Source organism: Eurosta solidaginis, chromosome 3 (genome assembly GCF_040869045.1).
Source record: "Eurosta solidaginis isolate ZX-2024a chromosome 3, ASM4086904v1, whole genome shotgun sequence".
Lineage (NCBI taxonomy): Eukaryota > Metazoa > Arthropoda > Insecta > Diptera > Tephritidae > Eurosta > Eurosta solidaginis.
The window spans coordinates 78,392,102-78,411,665 of record NC_090321.1 but is presented as its reverse complement, the minus strand read 5'-3'; the positions used below and the strand labels follow the sequence as shown (position 1 = coordinate 78,411,665).

The window sequence follows — 19,564 nt, the reverse complement described above, 5'->3', positions numbered from 1 at the left end:
CTCCAGCTAACGGTTTTATTCTCCTGTTGACCAAGTCAGATCGGATTAAGGAATGAGATGCGCCCGTATCTACAGTCAGTACACACTCCTTGCCATCCAGCTTTCCTTCGACGGCAAGACTGCTCAATTTTCTTCCAATTTGCGACACAGATATCACAGGACATTCAATAGCTGGGGCAAGTTTTCGTTGTTTACATCTGACACGCTCTTGCTCATCTCCTCCAGTTTGCGTTTACGGCCACCCACATTGTTGGAACTATTAGGACCAAGATCGCAATGACGTGCAATGTGACCGGACTTCCCGCATTTGAAGCATTTGATAACTCTTCCATTCCGCTTTTGCGATCCTTTCAGCACCTCCAATATTGCGTCTACCCACTCTGGCCTTTCTACTTCCACACGGCGTGCTTTGAAAACTGGCTTACACAGAAGCGACGCTGTTTCCTGAATCAGAGCTTGTGACACCGTTTCTGCGAATGTTGGCTTTGGGTTTGCGTATGTAGCTCGCTTTGTTTCGACGTCCCGTATGCCATTCATAAAGCTCTGAATCTTTACCCTTTCAGTGTATTCCACGGGTGCGTCCGCATTCGATAAATGTGCCAGCCTTTCTACATCCGACGCATACTCTTGCAATTTTTCACCAGGCCTCTGGAAGCGGTTCAGTAACTCCATTTGGTATATCTGTCTCCTATGCTCAGTTCCGTATCGTCTCTCTAGAGCACCCATCAATGCTTCATAACAGTTCCGTTCGCCCTCTGGAATGGTTTGTAAACTCTCAGCTGCAGGCCCTTTCAATGCCATGAACAGTGCAGTAACTTTATCTTCATCATTCCAGTTATTCACTGCTGCGGTCTTCTCAAACTGAATTTTAAACACCTGGAAAAGAACAGAGCCGTCAAAGGACGGTGTTTTTACCTTTGGATTGCTTGCTGACAGCTGGGCGATTTAGTTGTAACTGCCCCATACGACCTTTTATATCATCTACTTCTGCCTGAAATTGAGCCATTTTTGTATCCTGCGCTTCCAGTTTTGATGATACCTGTTCCAAAATTTCTGCCGACATTTCAGATATACGTGCCTCTTGCGCTTCCAATTGAGATGCCATATATGTCTTTTGGTCTTCCAGTTGAGATGACAATTGCGACGTCATTTCTGAAATACGTACCTCCTCTGATTCCAGTTGGGATGCCATATATGTCTTCTGCTTTTCCAGTTGGGATGCCATATATGTCTTCTGTTCTTCGAGCTGTGTTTCCATCTTGGATGTAATCTGTGTCGACATTTCTGACATTTGCGATGACATTGATGTTACTGTCGATGTTTGTGCAGATATTGCTGCCAAAATCATGTTCAAGTCTGTGCTCGTAACTGTCTGCGATGTTTGGTTTTTCCATTAAATTTTTGTTGTTGTCTCGTCCCCATCAGGATAAAAGACATACTCGTCCACATCGATTCCTTGCGACTCCATTACCTCTCATATCCGTGTATGAAGTTCGATCTTATAGCCGGTTGTATTCAATCCACGGTTCTCCAACTCCTTTTTCAGTTGCTGGATCCACAATTCACTCAACTTTACCATGTCCAAGTTGTATTCCCAATCTTCGGAATTTATTCAACAATTCCACTTCTGACACCAATTGTAACGAATTTACTGCAAATCCTCTTATTTGCAACCTTCGGCTAAGTTCAAATCACCAAATTGTTAATAAATAACTCCAATATTTAATAATGCAAAATGGCCTTTATTCAAGTACTTCACAATAAATAACTCTACTATTGCCCGACAGATAGCGTGCTTAATCGAAACTGCTTCCCGCGCCTCTACTGGTATCACCTTTATATACTCTTTGATTTTCTCGTTCGCTTCTAGGCGCTTCCATTTCCAGAATCTACTAGTTGGCCATCAGCTATCAAATTTCTCAGCTGTAACTACAGATGCACGATTTTATAGCTTCTCTCATTGCATACTTTCGGGAGTATCTCAGATATATTCATGTGGTTGTGCGTTGCTTCTCCGCTACATGTACGTGCATATGTGTAGACGTAATGATTGATTCGTTTATGTAGATACATAGTGATTGATTTATGGATGTGCATACAATCACTGCTTAGCATCGGCTTAGAGAGGGCAGTACCACTTACTTACTTACTTAATTGGCGCTTAACCGTCTAAACGGTTATGGCCGTCCAACAAGGCGCGCCAGTCGCTCCTTCGCTCCGCCAACCGGCGCCAATTGGTCACACCAAGGGAGTTTAAATCGTTTTCCACCTGGTCCTTCCAACGGAGTGGGGGCCGCCCTCTACCTCTGCTTCCATAGGCGGGTTCCGATAGAAACACTTTCTTGGCCGGAGCATCATCTTTCATTCGTATAACATGGCCTAGCCAGCGCAGCCGCTGCGTTTTAATTCGCTGGACTATGTTGATGTCTGCGTATAGCTCGTACAGCTCATCATTAAATCTTCTTCGGTACTCGCCATCGCCAACGCGTAGAGGTCCATAAATCTTTCGAAGAACTTTTCTCTCGAACACTCCCAAAGCCGCTTCATCTGCTGTTGTCATGGTCCATGCTTCTGCCCCATATAGCAGGACGGGTACGATAAGTGACTTGTAGAGTATGATTTTCGTTCGCCGAGAGAGGACTTTACTTTTCAATTGCCTACCTAGTCCAAAGTAGCATTTATTGGCAAGATTGATTCTTCGCTGGATTTCAGTGCTGATGTTGTTGCTAATGTTGATGCTGGTTCCCAAATAAACGAAGTCTTTTACTATTTCGAAATTATGGCTGCCAACAGTAGCGTGGTTGCCAAGGCGCATATGCGCTGACTCTTTGCTCGATGACAGCAGGTACTTCGTAGTGTCGCTAATATTCGTAACATTATTATAAAGCAAACTAAAACCATCTATTCATTAAAAAACATACATAAATATTTATAAATTGGATTGGAATGGTAAAAGGAAGAATTCTAGCGAATAATAAATACTTATTATAAAGTTGTATTGAAAAATCGACTTGAATCATATCTTAGAAATAATATCATTTATTACTGACTTTATTGCTTTTATATGATCATTAGATATTGCAAAGTTATTACAAGATTTTATAAGTCTCTTTTGACCATATCACAATTTTTTTTTACATTTGTGCAATTCATAAGATCTCCTATCCAACGTATGTGCTATTATTTTTTACCTATCAACCCACATGACTTCCCAGTAAAAAGGAAAGGCGATACTGCACACTGCGATACAGGTATTGTCAAGTGTATTGTGCAAAAGATTGAAGCCCACCGTGAACCGGCTGATTGGACCTTATCAGTGCGGCTTCAGACCTGGTAAATCTACCATCGACCAGATTTTCACAATGCGTCAAATCTTGGAAAAAACCCGTGAAAGGAGAATCGACACACATCATCTCTTCGTCGACTTTAAAGCCGCCTTCGACAGCACGAAAGGGAGCTGCCTATATGCCGCTATGTCTGAATTTGGTTTCCCCGCAAAGCTTATACAGCTGTGCAAAATGTCGTTGAGCAACACCATCAGCTCAGTCAGAATTGGGAAGGACCTCTCCGAGCTGTTCGAACCTAAACGAGGTTTCAGACAGGGTGACCCCCTATTGTGCGATTTCTTTAATTTGATGCTGGAGAAAATTATACTAGCAGAACTTAACCGCTCAGGAACAACATTCTATAAAAGCGTGCAATTACTGGCGTATGCTGATGACATTGATATCATCGGCCTGAATACACGCGCCGTAAGTTGTGCTTACTCCAAACTGGAAAAAGAAGCGCTAAAGATGGGTTTGAGGGTGAATGAGCACAAAACGAAGTGCCTGCTGTCATTGAGCAAAGGGTCAGCGCATATGCACCTTGGCAACCTCGCTACTGTTGGCAGCCATAATTTGGAAATAGTAAAAGACTCAGTAGTAAGGAATCAGCATTAACACTAACAACAACATCAGCTCTAATATCCAGCGAAGAATCACTCTTGCCAATTAATGCTACTTTGGACGAGGTAGGCAATTGAAAAGAAAAGTCCTCTCTTGGCTAACGAAAATCATGCTCTACAAGTGACTTATCATACCCGTCCTGCTATATGGTGCGGAAGCATGGACCATGACGCCATCAGATGAAGCGGCTCTGGGAGTGTTCGAGAAAAAATTTCTTCGAAAGATTTATGGACCTCTACGCTTTGTTGATGGATGGCAAGTACCGAAGAATATTTAATGATGAGCTGTACGAGCTTTACCCATACATCAACATATTCCAGCGAATTAAAATGCAGCGGCTAGGCCATGTTATGCGAATGAAAGATAACGCTCCGGCTAGGAAAGAGTTTTTTCGGAACCCGCCTATGAAAGCAGAGGAAGAGGACGGCCTCCACTCCGCTGGAAGGACCAGTTGAAGAACGATTTAAACTCCCTTTGTGTGACGAATTGGCGCTAGTTGGCAGAGCGAAGATGGCCATAACCGTTTTAATGGTTAAGGACTAATTAAGTAAGTAAGTAAGTACACATGACTTGTTGCTTTCCACATACAGTTTTTGTAAAAAAAAAATACACTTCAGTAGCTTATGGATTGTTCCATCACCACGGGTGGGGCAGTCGTACGCAATATTTCTGAAGCATTCTTAAAAAAAAAACAGCTGGAGATGTCTGGTTCTAATTGATAGGTTGACACACTAAATATTCAGCAATTACTGTCAATATAATTGTATCTATGCAAATTACAATAAATTTTATAACTGTCATGGCTGGGACAAAAAATAGACACAATCCATTAGTGACGTTATAGATTATAAAATCTCTGCGAATAAATGAAAGCAGCTTGTTTTGTTTAGATACCTTTAGATAAACGAACAAAGAGAAGACTATTAAACGATGCACGAACTAATAGTGGTACTTTTGCGGCTGTTTGTTCTACGTCACCAATGTTGATTTCGCTGGACTCCCCAATTCATCCTACACATCCACCGGTATCTTTAGCTCCAACAATAACAGTTACCGATACTGGGGTTGTTGCTAGCGATACAAGTGTACCTTAAAAAAATAGTACGGGCTCGATAACCAACGCTATAACGGCCGCACCTTCCCAGCTCTCTGGTGCGCTATCCGCTACTCCTTTGCAGGTGACTGCCGTGCCACCTCGTAGGGCTGTATTTGTGTCCCGATTACACGCCTCGCTTACCGAAAATGACATTGCTCATTACGTTTGCTCTAAACTTGGTGTTGCACCCACTAGTAACATCCATGTGTATAAATTTAACTTTAAATATGAGAGAGACATCTCCTCATTTAAAATATCCCTTTCAGATGAATATTTCGATAAGATACTTGATTCCTCTTTTTGGCCAAAGCATACTGTGGTTCACTTGTTCACGAGAAAGGCGAGGGCCGAACCTGTTTTATTACAGCCAAAAAACGGTATGACGAACACAGTAATAACAACACAAAGGTAATTGCTGATCTGTCCCGCCTTCTCATTAATTATCAAAATGTTCGTGGTTTACGATCAAAACTTGTTCCATTCTTCCTTAATTCTTTCAACTTTTCTGCACAAGTTGTAGCTTTTACGGAGACCTGGCTAAAGCTTGATAATTACAATTCTGAGGTTTTTTCAAATAAATATGCTGTTTATCGGCGTGATCACATCTCTAGAGCGGGAGGTGTCCTTATTGCTGTTGAATCTAACCTATCGTCTGAGTTGATTTCGCTGGACAATATCTCTCATATCGAATTCATAGCAGTTAGGCTTTCATTCGGTAGCTATAGCGTAATTGTTTGCTGTTCGTATATACCACCTCGTTCGGATATGGATGTTTATGCTAGTCATAGCTCTGCCATCTGTGATTTGCATTCGCAGTTGGGAGATAACGATCGACTTGTTGTTGTTGGTGACTTTAACTTGCCAACAGTTATTTGGGTTAATATAAGTGATTCAAACTTTTTAACTCCCACTGCTCAACATGAGTTTCTCAATTGCTTGTTAGACTCATCTCTTTTACAGATTATCAATGTTCCAAATAGTGGAAATAAAATGCTGGATTTAGTATTTGTGGATGGCTCGGTGAGTACTGCCCTTACGCAAATACCACCTTTATCCCTTCCAGAAGACCCTCTTCACCCTACGCTAGAGATATCACTTGATATCAGCCTACCCCGTAGGATTCAAGTACAGTCTCGTCCCCGATCTAGATGCTTCTACAAAGAGAATTTCATTATGCTCAATGATCTGTTGGCTTCCCATGATTGGTCGGATCTCTATGCTTGCACTGATGTCGATTCGGCTATCTCTATATTTTACAGTACGCTTGATAGCTTCTTTGATACCTGCATTCCTACTCGCTATACCCTATGTTCGAATAAGCCCCCTTGGTTTTCAAGGCAACTTATCAGACTTAATAACATCAAATCTAGGCTTTATAAGAGGTTCAAGAAATCTGGAGCATCTGCAGACCTCTCTAAATATCTAATAGCTCGTTCTAAATTTGACCGTCTTAATCAGCTTTGTTACAAAAATTACTTGAGTTGTTGTAAAGCCCAATTTTTTAGAAATCCAAAAAAGTTTTACAGTTTCGTAAATTCAAAGCGGAAAACTTCTGGGTATCCTTCCTCATTAACCTTTGGAGGTAAAAAAGCTTGCACTGATGACGACGTTGCTGAACTATTTTTTGGGTTCTTTAAGTCCACGTATTCATCCAGTGGTTTTCATTCTGGTCAATATCCCTATCGCTTAGATAGCTCGAATTACATTAGGAATCCTGCTATTGATGATAATATTGTTCTTCAGGGTCTTCAATCTTTGAAGCCCACCTTTTCTCCGGGACCGGACGGTGTTCCTAGTTGCGTGCTTAGGTACTGCGCCGAAAACATGTATGAGCCTATTTTAAAATTATTTGAGCTATCTCTGGGATCTGCGTCATTCCCGGCACTTTGGAAACAGTATTTTATTATACCCCTGCATAAAAAAGGTAGTAGGTCAAAAGTTGAAAACTACAGGGGTATTGCTAAACTTTCAGTCATTCCTAAAGTCTTTGAACAGATTGTCACCAATCAACTGCAATATCAGTGTTCTAGTCTTTTATCTCCATGCCAACACGGTTTTATTCGTCAAAGGTCAACCACTACAAATTTGCTTGTATTCACCTCTATAGTTATGGAAGGATTTTTAGCGAACAAGCAAACGGATGTCATCTACACGGACTTCAGCAAAGCATTTGATACCGTCAACCACGAGTTGCTTATTCATAAGCTTGATTTACTGGGCTTTCCGTTTCACCTATTAATGGGGCTGAAAAGCTATCTTTCTAACTGGACCCAAAAAGTCCTGTTCAAGTGCAATCTGTCGGAATCGTTCGGAGTTTCCTCCGGCGTACCCCAGGGAAGTCATGTATGCCCTTTGCTCTTTGCCCTTTTCATTAATGACTTGCCACAGACAATATTATAGTCCCATACTATAATGTATGCGGATGATGTAAAACTTTGCTACACTTACTGTCCTACCGATTTGAGTTCCTTGGATCTTCTTCAGGCCGACTTGGACTCGTTCCAATGTTGGTGCACAACAAATTTATTAGCTTTAAATTGCTCTAAATGTAAGCATATGACATTTCACCGAGTGAAGCCAGCATTGAAATCTTATGTAATAGATGGTACGCCTTTGGAGCGTATATCTATTGCAAATGATCTAGGTGTCCTTTTTGATCCGAAATTGAATTTTAACATGCATATTTCATCTATAGCCAACAAAGCGTTGGGTTTACTTGGATTTGTTAAAAGATGGGCTAAAGAGTTCGATGATCCGTACCTCACTAAGGTTCTTTACACATCGCTGGTTCGTCCAATACTCGAGTATTGCTCATGCGTTTGGTCCCCTGTTTCTCAAAAGCATATAAAGCGTCTTGAGTCAGTTCAAAAGCAATTTTTGATATTTGCATTGCGCGGCCTTAATTGGGGCTCAAGCCTCCACCTTCCTCCATACAGAAGTAGACTTCTTCTTATTAACTTACCCACTCTGGAAAATCGGAGAATATTACTGGGGGTATTGTTCATCCATAAGCTCATTATTGGAGAAATTGATTCCGCGGACCTCCTCAGCCGCTTGTTTTTTGCGGTTCCCCCTAGAGTATCCAGACACTACGTTCCTTTCTATTTACCCCTTTGTCGACGAAACTTTGCTAAAAATAATCCTCTTCTTATCTGGTGCGCGCACTACAATGACTTGTATAGCTGCATCAGTCTTGAATGTACTTTTGCCACTATACGTAATGCAATACTTGCCTATGTAATTTAAGAGATACAAGCTAATTTAATTTGCCGGCATTTTATTCCTTCGATAAAAAAACAGGAACTGTCTCGCTTAAGGATGGAGGAACATTTATCAACATGTATCATTAAGAAGGAACAAGACAGTACTGTGTTGATTGGAATCTGGTGCATTCCAACAACGTAAAAAACATGCTTTTTCATGAGTCACTGACCGGAATCGTATGCATTCCGGCAGTATAATCTTATGGGTCAGGCATCGAGCTGATTGGAATCCGGTGCATTCCAACAACACAGGTCATGTTACTTTTTTATGCCTTGTGATGGCGTATCCTCATTACACTACTCTTAGCACTGCCGGATTCCCATGACATGCTGATTGGAATCTTGTTGCATTCCAACAGGGAGATTGGAATCCACTGCATTCCGAAATCATGCTGAGCGGAATCTGATGCATTCCGCCAGTATAAGATTTCGGCATAAGATCTTATTTCTGCTCATATTTCTTATTAGTATTATATTCTGGAATTAAATAGTAATGTTCATTAATATTTCTTTGTTTGTAATATAACATTGTTGAAAGCTCGATATATCTTAAATTTTATCTTTTGAGTTGTATATTTATATATCTTTTATATTATGCAGTCGACCATAGTTTGTCGTCGACTTTAAATAATAAATAAATAAATATTCGTAAAAATTATAAATTTTTTTTTAAATAATTTCATTGCTCAAATCTAAAATATAAGTGTCACGGGTGGGACAGCATTTGTTACGGGTGGGACCTGTTAGAATTGAAAGCCATTGTGGATAAAAAAAGTGTGATAACTTCTGTATTGACGTCAAAATTACAAATAGAACCTATCACCTGATTTTTATTTGACTATAGTGGTCTCACTCTATATCTCTTTCCATCAACCGCTGAAGATAGCCGCCCCTATGCGCCGCCATATTGAACATCCTGTCAAAACGCTAAAAAGTAGCCATCTTGACAATCCTGTCAGGCAGTCCTGGATATCATACAAAAATTAGATGGCAAAAAAGGACCCGGTATAGACGGTATAAGACCAAAGGACGTTAAGAACAACGCAATTTTAGCATTCTATACACTAACAGCATGCTTCAACTGCTAAAGAATTGTGAAGTGTTTGCCTATGCTGATGATACAGCTGTATTAGTTCCCCACATAGACCTTAACCAAGCAATAAAAATCATGCAGAGAAATCTTAACATATTTACCAAGTGGTCCCATGACAACGGTTTGAGAATAAACGCATCTAAAACTAAAATTATGCATATGAGGCCTCTGCATATTCCATCCTCAGAGATAAATATCCTGTTTCATAGCTTCAATTGCATACATAATAACGCCGCAGCATGCAACTGTGCCGAGGTCCTTGAAAAGGTGAACACATACAAATATCTGGGTGTGCATCTGGACGACCACTTCAAATGGAATACGCATATCAACCATCTGCAAAAAAAGCTTAGTTCGACATCATACTTCCTGAAACATCTTAGTTTTTACAGCTCGTATGATGTATTAAAACAAGCCTATTTGGTACTGTCAGAGTCGTACTTGAGACATGGTATTACCGCGTGGGGTTCATCCACATATTGCAACTATTTACAAGATAGAACCAGATCCTTAAAATTCTAGGCAGAAAGAAAAATATACCTGATTCGGTAATATCCCTCAATAAATGTCAAATCTATGTAGTAACATTTGGTTTTAACACATTTTTTAGATTTAAATATTTATTTTAATAATTATGTATACTAAATTAGTACATGAAATTGTTCTTTTTTAAAAAGATTTTTAAAATTAATTTAAATTAAGGTTTTGTGTTTGTGTATTCCGGCGTAATTATTTTTATATTTTTTCTACAACTGAACTGATCTGATTTTTTCTATTCCATTTATACTATTTTTCCTGAGTTACCTTCTTTGTTTATTCAAAAATAGATTACTTTGTTTTAGTATTTTAGTACTTGAGTTGGTACTATTCCTACATTCGGCCGTCCTGAGGAATCATTCGCCCAGAATGAATCGTTCCACATTGTCATATGCTCGGCCAACGTAATGGTTTCTACTGGGCCTTCATGATCCCCAACTTTCTTAACCTTATACCTGCCATGTTGAAGCATTGCAATGATTTTATAAGGCCCTAAAAACTTAGGTTTCAACTTCAATCCCACCCCAAACTGAGTTCTTTTTACAGCTACAAGATCATTGACTTTGTATTTTCTTTCTGGTTTTCGTTTCCTATTAAAGTTCCTGCAATTTTCTTCTTGAATCTTCTGAATATTTCTCTTAACTTCTTTTCGCAAATCATTCCTTTCCTCATGAATCTCATCTATTATAAGTTCGTCTAATATGTCATTTAACCCTAAATCGTCTGTAAACCTCATATCCAATCCTGTCAGTATTTTGAATGGTGAGCACTTGGTACTTCTAGGTGCAGTATTATTGATAATTTGCTGCACACGACCAACGTATTTATACCAATGGGATGGATTATCCATACACAATTTCGCTAACATTGGAACTACAATTCTGTGGATACGCTCCACCTGGCCATTGCCTCTTGGTACACCAGTCGCAGTTACTAAATGCTGAATAAAGTGTACCCTGCAATATTCCTCAAAAACCCCAGCCGTAAATGATGTTCCCCTATCGGACATTATTCTTTTTGGATTACCAAAAACCAATGACAACTTTTCCGAACTATCAATAACTGATGCAGCGTCTGTTGACCTTACTGGGTGCAACCAGACGAACTTAGAAAACCCATCAACAACTACCAGAATATATTTGTACCTTTTAGAAGTCAAAGCCAAAGGACATACATGATCTATGTGAAAAGTTCCTAAAGGTGCATCTTCTTTATCGATTGGAGAGAGAAATCCTTCCTTCCTTCCAGCTTTGCCCTCCGTAATAATACACTCAACACAATTTCGAACTACCCTGTCTACTTTTGAACGTAATTGTGGAATATAAAATTCTTTCTCCAAGCATTCCTGCGTTTTCTTTACGCCAAAATGTCCTTTACTATGCACGATCTTAATTATCTCTTCCTCCATAGCAAACGGTACTACCAACAGTTCCGTCGTTGGATCTTTATATAATAAATCATATTTCACAAAAAAGTCTGACTACTGCTCCCTCTAAAGTAATTTCCGTATTGTCTTAATCCATTCATCGCTCATCTGAGCTTCTTTTAAACGATGCCTAATTGAATCTTCTACTAACAAACACGCGACACGACTTAATGCATCTACATGTTTCATCTTTGTTCCAGAACGGTGTTCAATTGTAAAATCAAAATCCTGAAGGAAAATAGCCCACCTTGAAATTCTAAGTGGAACCTCAACTTTCTTCATAGTTTGAGTGAAAGCATTACAATCTGTTACTAGTTTGAACTTAAGCCCCATTAGGTAAATACGCCATTTTTTAAGTGCCTCAATAATAGCAAGAACCTCCAGTTCATACGAATGGTATTTTTCTTCTTGTTGACTTGTGCGACGACTCATATACTGAACGGGATGATATTGCTGATCGGTAGTATCCTTCTGCAATAATACTGCTCCGTACCCATACATGCAAGCATCCGTATGTACTTCCGTCACTGCTCGTGGGTCATATATCTTAAGTACTGGAGCTCTTACTAAGGCTGCTTTTAATTGTTCAACAGCCAAACATTCTTCTTCACTCATTTTAAATTTTACATTTTTCTTTAATAAATCAGTAAGAGGCCTAGCTTTAGATGCATAGTCAGGTACAAATCTTCTAAAGTAGGATGTTAGTCCCAAAAAACGTTGTATTTGCTTCGTATTATTTGGCACAGGGAAATTAGTAATAGCGCGAGTTTTCTCGACAGATGGTTTTATTGTTCCATTTTCTATCAAATAACCCAGAAATGATACTTTTCTTTTCAAAAACTGACATTTGTCCCATCTTATTTTAAGACCGTATTCTGAAGCACGCTTTAACACAATTTTCAAGCTTTCAATATTGGATTTTTCATCCTTTGTTGGAATAATAATATCGTCCATATAAACAACAATGGTACGATTTTGAATAAGATCTCTAAATACTGAATTAACAAATCTACAAAATACTGCTGGAGAGTTCGATATACCAAAGGGTACGTATAAAAATTCAAACTGTCCACTATGAGTAACAAAAGAAGTATATTTTCGAGAATCCTTATCTACAGATACATGAAAAAATCCATTTGCTAAGTCTAAAGTTGTAAAAACACTTGAACCCTGTAATCGCTCAATTACATCATCGATCAATGCCATTGGAAAATTATCCTTAATTATTTTTTCATTCAATTTGCGATAGTCACAGCACATTCTTTTGGTACCATCTTTTTTAGGCACCAAAACTATTGGTGAAGCATACTCAGATATACTTGACTGAATTATTCCATTTTCTAACCATTCGTTTATTTGCTTTTCAATATAAACCTGATCAACATGAGACGTTCTTCTAGGAGTAGTGTACACTGGTATATCATCTTTAAGTACAATTTTCATAACAACAGGACTTTCTCTTTCCTTTACTGACTTATATGTATTCACTATTGATGACACCAAACTTGCATTTTCCCTACTTAGGTGTTCTAAATCAATTGCTATTTCGTTTTTCTTGAACTGTTCTACATACATGGAGATATGTTCAAACTCATTCAACAAATAGCAACGCTCATTTAAGGTTTTAGCAAATCTTTTAATGAAAATTGCCTCACCTTCTCTAACCAACATGTCAACGTTCTTCAGAACACAATTACCTATTATAGCGGCATAACGTAAATCTACTTCGTTTACGACATGAAATGTAACGTCCATGATTACATTATCAATGTCAACCTTCACATCGCAACTTCCTATAGTGTCAATGGCACTTTCCTTCAAACCCAGTAGTCGACGTCTGTCGCTATTTAATTTAATTTCATTATCCATCATATCTAAGATATCTTTACGGATAATACAAAGATCACAACCTGTATCTACTAAAGCAGAAAATTTATACCCACATAATTGAATATCTTTAAATATTAATCCACACTTGTCACGCAAAATATTAACACTCTGGCCTGTCTTAATAGCATTGTTTTTTGATACTACCTCGTTACATTCGAAGGACCTATGTCCCATCCTATTACATTTGTAACAACGATATTGTTTCCCTGGACAATTATTAGCAAAATGAGATGCATCTCCACATTTAAAGCATTTTTTTGATTCCGTATTTAAACCACTTGACCTTGATTCAATGCGTTTTACTGGTGGTGAAAATATACCTCTATTCTGCGATTGTTGGGATTGATTAACCTTCTCATAAATCTTAATTTGTCTTTTTAATTGACTCACATCTTTGGACTGATATAAAACTGATTTGTTTATTTTAGGGTCAGGTATCCCATTTATAAAATAGTCAATTATGCTTTCGCTATCTAAACTGATAGGCTTTCCTATCTCTATAATAGAGTAAAGATATTCAAGAAATGATTCATTATGCTTTTTGCGACGATTTCGCAAAAGGTTATGTACATCTGCTGAAGACAACTTCGCTCCAAATTCATCTATAAGAGCCTTTTTCAATGAGTGTCAATCTCGTATATCCCTAACACCCCTAATATACAACCTAGCAGCACCTTTTAATAATTGCTTGGCATAAATGAACATTTGAAAACTATTCCATCCTACAATAGTTGCACTATCTTCAAACTCACTTACCCACTGATTAACGTCAAGTGAGTCTACACCTGTAAAAGAGGATACACTCTCTTCAATATCCTTAAGGGTAAAACGTGAAACATTCCGGGTTTGTAAACCCACTTCAGCAGCTTCCTCGTACCGACTAACACTCGATTCAACATCACTATCTTCGCGATCAGAAAGGCCCAAATGTTCGATTAAGCGCAACTGCAAATTCGACTTATTGCCATCTGTAGTCAAACCTAACTCCCTAAGCTTTTCCCGCAATACTGCTACAGTTGCACTTCTAATAGTTTGGAGATCCATCTCTTAATATTTTTTTTTTTTAAATCAACTAAGCAAAACTAAACCTAAACGCCGGTTACAAATATTTGTTTTATGTAATACAAAAGTTAAATACAAATCATATATGTATATTTTTACAAAATTAATTACGATATGAGTTGAAAAGTATTTTCAAATAAAATTTTTTTATAATATTTCCTACTGGCTTGAATAATTACATTAGAATATTTAGAAACATTGTTTACATTTTTTGTTTTGTCTTCTTTTTTTTAAATCGGTTTTAATTCTTGTCTTTTTGTTTATACATCATTATTGTCATTGCATACTCACAATACTGATTTTCTTTTTTCTCAAAAATGCAAACCCTCCGTAAGTATTGATCTCCACCAACTTTTCTACGTATCTGGCCCTTTAGATGTTCGATATGTTTTCTGTTTCTTCTGCCTTTTCGGTACACGTTCTGCTTTCTGCTGCTTTACATCATTAGTGTTAGTCTTCCTCAATTTGGTGCAAACCCATTTTTATTTTGATACCAGAGTAAATTGTTTCAGTTTTTTTACTTTCAATGGTGGTATGTATTTCACGCCGATTTTCAATAGAATTAATTTGTTTGAGTTGAAATATTTTTTACAAACAACGTTTGGATTGAAATTCAAAACTTTTATTTTTGATTAGTAGATGAATTTTAGAAAATTTTTCTTTCAATTTATTGTCTTTTGTTTTGCTCAATATCTTTTCATGAGAGATTTACACATGCAGATATTTTTAAAATTTTTCCGCAAATGTTCTATGGTTTTCAATTTAAATGGATTATCGCACACATATATACGAATAATATTGCTGCAGTTGAGCCCCCAAAGATGTAGTAACATTTGGTTTTAACACATTTTTTAGATTCAAATATTTATTTTAATAATTATGTATACTAAATTAGTACATGAAATTGTTCTTTTTTAAAAAGATTTTTAAAATTAATTTAAATTAAGGTTTTGTGTTTGTGTGTTCCGGTGTAATTATTTTTATATTTTTTCTACAACTGAACTGATCTGATTTTTTCTATTCCATTTATACTCTTTTTCCTGAGTTACCTTCTTTGTTTCTTCAAAAATAGATTACTTTGTTTTAGTATTTTAGTACTTGAGTTGGTACTATTCCTACATCTATATATACAGTTACAGTTCTAAATGATTTTTACGATGAAGGCAAGTGGCGAATACCCATTGATCATCACATTGGTACCCGTAGGCATAACGAAAACAGGTTGAGAATCCCAAAATTCTCGAACAACTACACAAAAAGAACTCTTACCGTACAATTCCCTACAATTTTAAATAACCTTCCGGTCAATCTCACTAACTTGCCTAATACTCCTGCCAGGAGGTCAGTTTTGGTAAAGTTTATTAAGAGCATAACATAATGATTGTCCAAGCACATACATAAATTCTGTATCTTTCTTTCCACTCATTCCCTTGTTCCTACACTATCAACTCTTATCTTATCTTCCTTTAACTAATGTCTAGACATATCTATAGAATTTGTGAATTTAGTCTTAAGACTCAATGCATCAATTTTAAGATTTATTGTTGTTATATCTGAATAACCGCAGATAAGCGCCAAGCTTCGCGGGAACTGTTTCCATTGTAAACGAATTGTAAAAAATTGATTTGGAATAAATACAATACAATACAATACAATACAGTTTACGGATAAGATATCACATTTGTTTTATCCAAAATGTTGAAAGCATTCAATGAACTTGCTTATAGAAAATAAAGTATTACAAAGGATCAAAATATGGTTTACATCATGAAATCAGTTCATGGGCTAAATGAATTTGAGTTACGGACATTTCTAAAAATGTGTACTTTCTTTGACTCAGATTCAAGGGCTGTGAAAAAACCAACTTCATGGATGTCGTATTTTGATTAAAATTTCTCCTGGACCTAATTAGTGGATTTCTCTATGAAGTTTATATGGGATATTAGCAATACCTATTTATTTTCAACAAATGTTTCTGCGTACTTGTCACGGTTGGGACATATTTCATTCTTGAATAATTCCTAAACAACTTCAAAGAATTCAAAACTGAATTGTTGGATATATTTAAAACGAGTGTTAAACATTGTTTAACGAATATGAAATAAAATAACTACTTGCAATTTGGGTATAACAACTTTCGATTTTTTCTTGTCACGGGTGGGACACAGCTAATACTGTTCGATACATATAATAATAAGAATATAGGGCTTTTATCAATTGGTATTAAACTATTTTGTGGACTTGGGAGTCACGATAGATGCTAAACTTAGTTTCAACCTTCATATTAATGCTACTGTCAATAAGGCTAGAGGTGTTCTTTCATTCGTGAAACGGTGGTCCAAAGAATTTAGTGACTCTTTTCATCACTTTAGTTAGACCGATACTAGAATACGGAGCTATAGTCTGGAATCCACAATACCGAGTTCATGCAGATAGACTTGAATCAATACAAAAGCAATTTCTACTTTTCTCTTTAAGGAATTTTCAGTGGGACTCTACGTATAAACTTCCACCTTATAGTAGTCGGTTGAAGCTTATCAATCTTCCAACTCTTGCAAGTCGTAGGGAAATGCTAGGCGTTACATTTATGTCTAAACTCCTGAATGGATTGATTTCTAGTCCAATTCTTTTGAACGAAGTAAACATTGACGTCCCATCACGGGTGTCAAGATATACACAGGCAGTGTAGAACTAATTTCGAATTAAATGAACCTTTTCGGTGTTTGTGTCATGATTTTAACACTCATTATAATTCATTTGATATAACGGATTCACTTTTTACCATAAAGAAAACTGTCTTATCCTATCTTAACTCTTAAAAAAAAAAAAAATAATAATCAAATAAACTAAAAATGTTCACTTATTTAACAATGTAGTATTTATATGTATAATTTCTAACTATTATGTATACTCAGCTGATGATTTTTATTCTGTAGCTGAGCAGTTTTAGATCTCAACGCTTAACAAACCTCCGCCTATCAACAACTCCGCAAAAACAAATCCGTGCGTCATGCGGATGCGCCCCTCGCGCCGGTCGGGCGTACTTTGAAGGGTATCAATCCGTTGGGTATTATTATTATTATTGTTATTTTTATAAATCGAGTGGTAAACCTTATTGAAATTTGTAATTCATCAATTTTTATTTATTTGTTTTATTTATTACGACTCTTAGAGCCTAGATTATTGCATTAATTAATAATATGTACTATATATGAAATTGAACTTGAATTTGAAACATGTAACACAGTTTTGGTAAATTTTATTAAGAGCATAACATAATGATGTGCTTGGACAACATACATAAAGTCTGTATCTTTCTTCCCACTTCTATGAATCTGAACTTAAATTTGAAACATGTAACACAAATCCATTTAAATCCAAACATTTATTTTATATTCATTAATTTCGCGTGAGCATATAATCTTTTCTTAAATAAGTTATTATCACAATTTTTAATATATGCATATAATTCGTTAAAGCATTTTAACCCTTTGTAAAAAATACAATTTTTTTCTGACTCCGTTTACTCTGCCTCGTATTTCTGCCGTGAAACTCGTAGTTAAATTTAATACTTGTTTTTAGATAATTAGGCATACCGTCATACTGTGGAAAAATATTTGCTGTTTTATAGCGTTTTCTTTTCTGGCTATAGTGTTACGCTTTTTGTACGCCGCGCAAGGGTTGTTGTTCTATTCTAAAAACAGGCAACGCCTTTACGGGGTATTTCGTTCTTTTGTGAAAATAGTTGCCTGCTCGCAACGCAAAAGCGTTACACTTTTACCCTGTATAATACTAATTTCACACAGACGGCTTATTGAATAATAAAGGCAATTTTCTACATTAAGACGCTTATTGAGCTCAATCTTCCCTACAAAATTCGAATCTATTATTATTTCATTAGTAGCTAATCGAATGCCTAATACTAATTTCACACAGACGGCTTATTGAATAATAAAGGCAATTTTCTACATTAAGACGCTTATTGAGCTCAATCTTCCCTACAAAATTCGAATCTATTATTATTTCATTAGTAGCTAATCGAATGCCTAATGAAGTCAAAAGCACAATGCAACTCTGTTGGCAGCGTTCCGCTTCCGTTTCCGCTTCTTAGTTTTCAAAGCAAATGTCATTGTCTGCATGGCGGAACGATACAAGGTGGCCGCATCGAACAGCTGATTATAACCTTTTTTATTTGATTTGATACATCAACTGCCGGCGCAGTACGATTTTGACATTTGTCCATCGAATTTACAAGTACATGGAATTTTTTTGTTTGTAGGTATGTCACCATGCTCCCACCTTGTATCATTCCGCCATGATTGTCTGTCTCACCCTTCATACTAATCGAGCAGTTACTTCTGTGTGAAAGCAAAAAAATTACGATTTCATTAGCAGGTGAAATGAGATCATTAAGTTTCTGTGTGAAAACAGTATAAAATGGCGGTGTGGCAGTGCAACTCTGTGAAACCCTCAATTCGCTCTTGTGTTCCACATATACTCTGTTAATATGAGTGCAGATGACCTACCAGATTGCGCATTCACGAGTTCAACATTGCTTCGTTCTGCGCAGCTACGCCAGGTTGACTGTTTGAGCGACTGAACGAAAGAGAGAAAAAAACAAGAGCTAAAGGATGATGACGTAAGAATTGCCCATAAAAAAGAGATGATCTAATGTTTACATGCGCAATCTTCTTGGGTGGTTTGTGATATGAGTGAATATGGTGAGATGAAATGTTTGTATGCACTATAAATGTTGAGAATTTTCTGGGGTAGGAGTAACACTATTAAGGCTTTACCATTTACTTAGGCAACAATTTATTTCAGAAAAGAAAACGCTATTACGCTCATCAAATTCAAACTTTGTAGAATGCCTTTAATGGGGGTATTAGAACGTTTGCCTAATATAAAGCGCATATCTTTATTCTGCATTTTTTAGTTTATCAATTTGCGAGTATTTCAAGATAAAGAAAATAGTAGGACAATATATGAAGTATGGCTCAATTGTGGGTCTATATACTTTTGCTTTATAATAATTACTCAAGTTTTTACATGTTCTTTGTATCCAAATTTATAAGAAAAATTATTTACGCACCTAGGTTCACTTTCTCATGGAACTTCCCTTATGTACATCGTGTGAGATGTGTTATAGTCAAAGAAAATTACTTGTTAATTTTTATAATTTCGAAGAATTTTCGTAAGAAAATGTAAAATAACAACTACAAAGGTATTAGAGTTTGCATAAGTTAACGA

The 19,564-nt window shown here is 36.9% G+C and overlaps 1 protein-coding gene across 1 annotated transcript in view; it reads right to left on the bottom strand.

Moving 5' to 3' along the window:
* Positions 1 to 19,564, bottom strand: part of LOC137244042 (uncharacterized) — a 460,752-nt gene that overhangs the window by 171,554 nt on the left and 269,634 nt on the right. The gene's annotated exons all lie outside the window — the stretch shown is intronic.